General features: G+C 44.0%; 1 long non-coding RNA gene across 1 annotated transcript; it reads right to left on the bottom strand.

Moving 5' to 3' along the window:
* Positions 1-2732: 2732 nt before the first annotated feature.
* Positions 2733-5447, bottom strand: LOC114798423 (uncharacterized). The gene is made up of 3 exons (XR_003751063.1): positions 5383-5447; positions 3976-4085; positions 2733-3395 (listed from the first exon to the last, which is right to left on the bottom strand). It is a non-coding gene; the product is annotated as an uncharacterized LOC114798423 (long non-coding RNA).
* Positions 5448-6000: the final 553 nt, after the last annotated feature.

Genomic DNA, 6000 nt, shown 5'->3' with positions numbered 1-6000 from the left:
CGGCGGATGCGTGATGCAGGGAATGCAGGCCGGTTCGAGTGGGTAAAACAAAGGTAGATTCTATCTGCATTGTTAAATCCCTTGAATTGACTAGAATAATGTGTTGGTAACAGTGTTTATGTGTCAAGCGATTATTTACGTACATCCAACAATGCCATTTACAAATTATTTTATACAAATGTACACTTACTGGTTCGACAGAGCATTTGGAATTGCAGTAGTTCAGAATGAAGGCTTGTTACAGTAAGTGCTCAGTTCTGTTCAACGTCACATGGCGATAAAGAGCATTAATGCACAGTATGCAACACGGTAACTGCTGGTAAAATGCATTAAGTGCGGCAGCAATGTACACTTAAAAACAAACCAAAAAAAAAACACATGAGCTTGGTCTCCCATGTTGCTTTGTGAGCTTGGAGACCAGCCTGCAAATCTTCTATCGATCCAGGTGCCAGGTAGTCGGCATTGGAGCGCATCTCAGCTCCCCTCTCGCTCCATTAGGCGTCCGGAGTCTCGTCTTCATTAAGGCGTATCATCCCCACTGTGTAATAGGGTTCCCACAGACAGCCGGCCGGGGTCTGACCGGGACACTGAGCCTGGCGCGGCTCTCCTTCAGGGTGCAATTAGAGTAGGCCGCTGTCTTCAGTGCTCCTTTCAGCCCTGCATTGATTAGGCGTCGCTGCTTTTAGGTCGACTACCTGTAGCGATGCCTCGCTGAAAACCTTCAGAGCCGTGGGGAGTTTCAGACAGACGCTCCGCAAGGAGATCCCTCGTTGATGTGTTCCACAGTTGAGCGTGCAGTTCAGTGCATGTGATAACCTCACAGAGTGAGAAGAACAATGAGGAACCCTTCACTGGACATGTTACTGCAAAGCACTTCTCTCTTAAATGCCTTGCACTAAAAAGATTGTCAATCTGGGAATGGCAGGAGTTGTGTTGCCGGTAAGGTCCCGTCGATTCCATTAAAAGTGGGGACAGATGTTTGTCATTACCTTTATTGATAACTGCCTGGTCAATACTGTGATTTATTCAAGAGGGACAAGCTAGGCTTGAGCACAAGTTTTGTCGGGATGAAATCAATAGCACACAATGGACAAGTACAGCAGCAGCACACATATGAGGCGAGTTCATGGCCCCGTACGGTGCTAGAAGATCTTCTCTCAGGCTGGACACATCACCTCAGCTATTGTTTTAATATCAGCATGGTGTATGTGGTTGAAACAAAGTCACATCACCACCAACCTAAGTGAAAGTGAAACACACGAGTCCCCTGCATTTAACCATCACCCTTGGTGAGCAGTGGGCAGCCATGACAGGCGCCCGGGGAGCAGTGTGTGGGGACGGTGTTTTGCTCACTGTATTATAAGTGTTGTGTGATAATTGCTACAAATAATTTCAAATATTTAAATGACATTTTGAAAGTACCACCAATATTTTTTTTTTCAGGTTATGTGAATTGATCAAACAAATGATGTGCTGAAAATTATGTACCTGGCATGCATGTTTGGTATGATTTGTTTTGAAGTTTTTGATTAGCATGCACCACACGTTTGATTTGATCAGTTTTGATGTTTTTGTCTTGCATGTCCCATGCAAGTTTTGTATGATTTCTTTTTAATGTTTTAATTGGAATTCACTTTGCATATTTGATTTGATTAGTTTTTAAGTCTTTGATTGGCATGAACCACACATGTTTGATTTGATCAGTTTTGATGTTTTTTATTGGCATGCCCCATGCAAGGTTTGTATGATTTCTTTTTGATGTTGTAATTGGAATGCACCATGCATATTTGATTTGATTCGTTTCTATGTTTTTGATTGGCATGCACCATACGTGTTTGATTTGATCTGTTTTGATGTTTTTGATTGGCATGCACCATGCAGGTTTGTTATGATCTGTTTTGATGTTGTGATTGAGATGCGCAATGCATGTTCAGGGTACATAACACCTGGTTCGATTTCTCCACAAGAGCAATAATGCATCAGCACATGACACAACTGTGGATCATTTACACCAAAAATAAACAAACTTGAGTTACAGGGACGTCACACTGCTGCAGAGGACTGATCTGATACACTACACTGGTGACAGTGTTAATTGCACTGTTACCCCATTGCCTGTCAGGGCCTGTAGAACCACTAAAAATAGATAACATCTGACCAACAATCTAGGCCATATTTTCAGGTCACACTCTATTTTAATAATTTGATTTATATTTAGCCTATTGCTGTGGCACGTGTTAAATCGTAAAGATTTTCCAACTTTTCATTAAAACGTATAACACAGGTCCTTCACATTAAATGATTCACATTTACATGTTTCATTGAAATGTTGAGTTGATTGATAAAAATCACCAACAGTTTCAAATGTGCAATTTCGCTAGTGTTTCAAGTTTCTGAGAAAACAGGTCATTTCACAAGCTGTCACCGTGTCACTTTGTCCTTGTTTACGTTATCCGAAACCAATGGAGGAGCTCAGCTCAGAGTGCCAGAACAGGTCTTCTCTCGCGCCTGTAGACCAGTTTGACCAGTGGAGGACATTCTTCTTCTTAATGTACGGCTCTGCCCACTCACGCATTCTCTCTGTCAGAACACGCGGTGAGATGGCCCAAACAAATGCGTTCACCTCACGCCAGATGGGGAATTGACAGCACCTACGTGACACAGTGGCATGGAGACCGAATTAGCCTGCGGCCTGGAGGGCGTGGCCGCATCATTCCACTGTGGCTGCCGTTTTTAAGACGATAACGTGCTGTCAGGCCATTTCAGATAATGCAGAGTTTACTTTTAAACGCAGTTCGGCGTCCCTCAATCTGAATGCAGCCTTAACATGTCTTTTTTTCAGTTTAATGTTAGTTATACGTGCAGAAAGAGACGTGAATGGTGATGTGCAAGTCTTAGAAGAAAAAGTCGCTTAACCCTGATTCTTTAACAATTGTGCCGAGTCACCTTTTGACAGGAGCGAGCCATTTAACCTGTCATGTAATGGAGGTCTCCAATGGGCTGTTAATTCAACTCGTCCAAGGACAAAAGGGACAGTGTGAAATGACTGGGCTGGTGTCACGTGACCTGAGCAGTGAGGACAAGGCGAGGCTCAGATGGGAGCCAGCTCCTGAATGGAGGAGTGTGCAGTAAAGTGCACTCTTATTGATGGTGAAGAAAGTCACCTTTAAGAGGTGGCCTGACTTAATAGGAATCTTTTGAAGCATGGCTACTGTGACATATGTATGAAGGCAACTTTTTTATTCTACAGAAAAGCGAAGACCTCTTATTTCACCTGATGGTTTGTATAGAATCAATATTGTGATCCACCCTGTATACAGCATGCGTGACACTGACCTGTGGAAGGCGCTGATGGTGGTGGAATTCAAGGGGAGACTGTTGTTCAGATGGACGCACTGTGATTTAGCAGAAAAAGAGATGACACTACAATTTAACCTTGGAACAGTGCGAGGAACCTGGGGTTGAGGGAAGAATGTAGATTGTGGGAGTGTGTCTGTGTGTGTGTTTTTGTGTGTGTTGTGGTTGCCACAAGAATTTGCAAAAATTCTAAATATATTAAGAAGGTTAAACGGTAAAAATTTGAATAACAATATTAAACAGTATGAGCAAAACAATATTCAAAAGGGTTCGAACAATACTACCAATAAGAAAACAGAATGGCAAAAAGAACAGTGCAAACTTTGAAGTGAAGATATTTAAATATTTTAACATTACTATATGCAGTGCAAAAGACACAAACAAGTGAGAAGTTTGCTGCCGGGCTCCCACGTTAATGTTAACCACTTTAAGATTAGCCAGAGCCACTAAAATAACGGCTATCGGCTGATTAGCGATCATCTGTGTTGGCCTAATAGGAAAGTGTGAGAACACTAGTTCAAGATGCCAAACAAACATCCTTTTGGTGAGTTGTGTGTACGCTGTAATGTGTGTATTTGTATTGGGGATTACACAACGGGTTCCGGCGACAGTCCTTACCTCCTTTCTTTCTCGTCCCTACTTCCCCCTGTAGCTTTTCATTAGGAACAAGGTGAGCTTTTTGCCATTGTGTGCTTCTGTCCAAGGCCTCCCACTTGCTCCAGAAGCGCCTTTGAAAATAGCAACCTTAAGCCTCTCAGAGCATAGCCTTGTGCTTTCCATTAGTCATAAGCTTCCACAGAGTCATATTTTAGCCATTCTCCTCCTCAGCCATTGTACATTCAGTCATTCAGGGTGGAGAACGAATCAAAAGGCTAAAGGTAAAGGGGGTGTGGGGGAGCGAGGCTCTCGAGGCCGCCGTGGTCGGAGAGGAAGTGAATGGGAGCGGCTGCTGTGGCGTTTGAAAGGGACGAGTACCCGGACGGTCTGTTTGTTTTTTAGTAAAATGAATGGGAGTGACACAAAGGAGCACAACCCACGGCGATAAGATTTGTGTGTGTGTGTGTGGGAGGAGGAGCAGAACGGATCCAGAATATCGCCAAAATGGATCCCCTCTGCAGGGCTCAGACTGACATGTTGTCATTTTATTGGTGCGCGGGCCGAGTAATTGACGGATGGCTGATTGAGAACTCAATTACGGGGAGATTAGTGCGAGCTGCAGGCTCTGGCCGATTGAATTAAGCGAGGAAGTGGACCCTCGCCGCCCTAATCTTTCCCCCCTGTCCAGGACCACCTGAGGATCCCCGAACACTGCGAACACTGTAGCCCCGCCGACGTCTCATTAAAAGCCGGCTGCCTGCAGAGGAGCCTTCATGGCTCCCGGTGAACAGGAAATGCTCTTTTGTAAGGGGACCACGTCCAGATCATGTTTTTAAGGATGCACCATGTCCACCATATCCTCCCATCCCCTCCAACTGATATAGGTGGAGTACTGACAAAAAGGGGGTTACAGGCTGGAAATATATGCACATAACTATTGGCATTTAGAGAAATGTAATTCATATCATGAGTCTGGCGGAATCAGATCTGTGCCTTGCAGCGAGGGAAGCTACTACAGCTTTAATATGGGATTTTTTTTGCCGAGGATGGAAGCGCAGAGAACTAATCAGATGAATTGGAGGCATTCATCTTTTTCCCCGGGTGGTCAGCAACTTGCAGCCTCCAAAAAAAAGCAGATGGAAAAGAAAGGTTGCTGCACTGGAGCAACACCATTTTCGAACAAATCCGTTTCAGGCAATCAGAAGACCCATCACCCTCGCCTCGTCATCTCCCAAAAAAGGTCCTTACTCATTATTAAGTAAACAGCAGTGGTTCTCAATCCTTTTCTTGTTTGGTGAGATTTGGTTGATGCGATCGTCTAATCAGCAGATCCTGGTTTTGGTGTGTTGGTGATGATGATACGGAATGACGGCTATTATCATTATTAATTCTGAGGTGCATCTTTCCTTTTTTCTTGCAGTAAATTACCTGGTGACTCACTGCGGTGCTTTCCTCGCTTCGTAGGGCTGTGTTCGTGCCTTGTGGAACATGCCGGAGGCTCCCAGTGCCCTATAATGGAGAATTAAAGATTGTATAATAGACAGAAAAAAACAAAGCAAAACTTCATAGATGCCATGGAGGGAAATGGGCTGATGTCAGCTGAACCCAGACGCCTCAGGCACCAGTCAGATGGACGCCCGTGCTGCGGATGTGTTGGTTTTTTCTGGCTCTGTATTGCCATTGTGTTTCAGACTGGAGTTTGGTGCTACTCTGCCTTGCATATTTATTACAGCTTCTGGCATTTTTCTTTATTTTATCACCCGGCACCTGCACTGGACATTATTATAGCCCGTTGTTCCGTCTCAAACCTAATAACCATTCCCCTGCATATTCAAAAGAAGCCCCCAAAAGGCATTGATTTCCCCTCAGCCCACTGTTATTTATCTGATAGACTCCTGATGCATGAGTTCTCTTTTTGAAAATAAAATCAATGGGATCAATATCTCCACTCGGCAAATATCAATCAGCCATACCTGTTATGATTCTCCATTTCACCTTGGACCTGTCCTTTAAAGTTATTGAGCGAAAAACAAATAAAAACATATG

The sequence above is a fragment of the Denticeps clupeoides genome, chromosome 10 (assembly GCF_900700375.1).
Source record: "Denticeps clupeoides chromosome 10, fDenClu1.1, whole genome shotgun sequence".
NCBI lineage: Eukaryota > Metazoa > Chordata > Actinopteri > Clupeiformes > Denticipitidae > Denticeps > Denticeps clupeoides.
The sequence above is the reverse complement of the archived record's forward strand: the minus strand, read 5'-3'. Positions and strand labels throughout refer to the sequence as shown.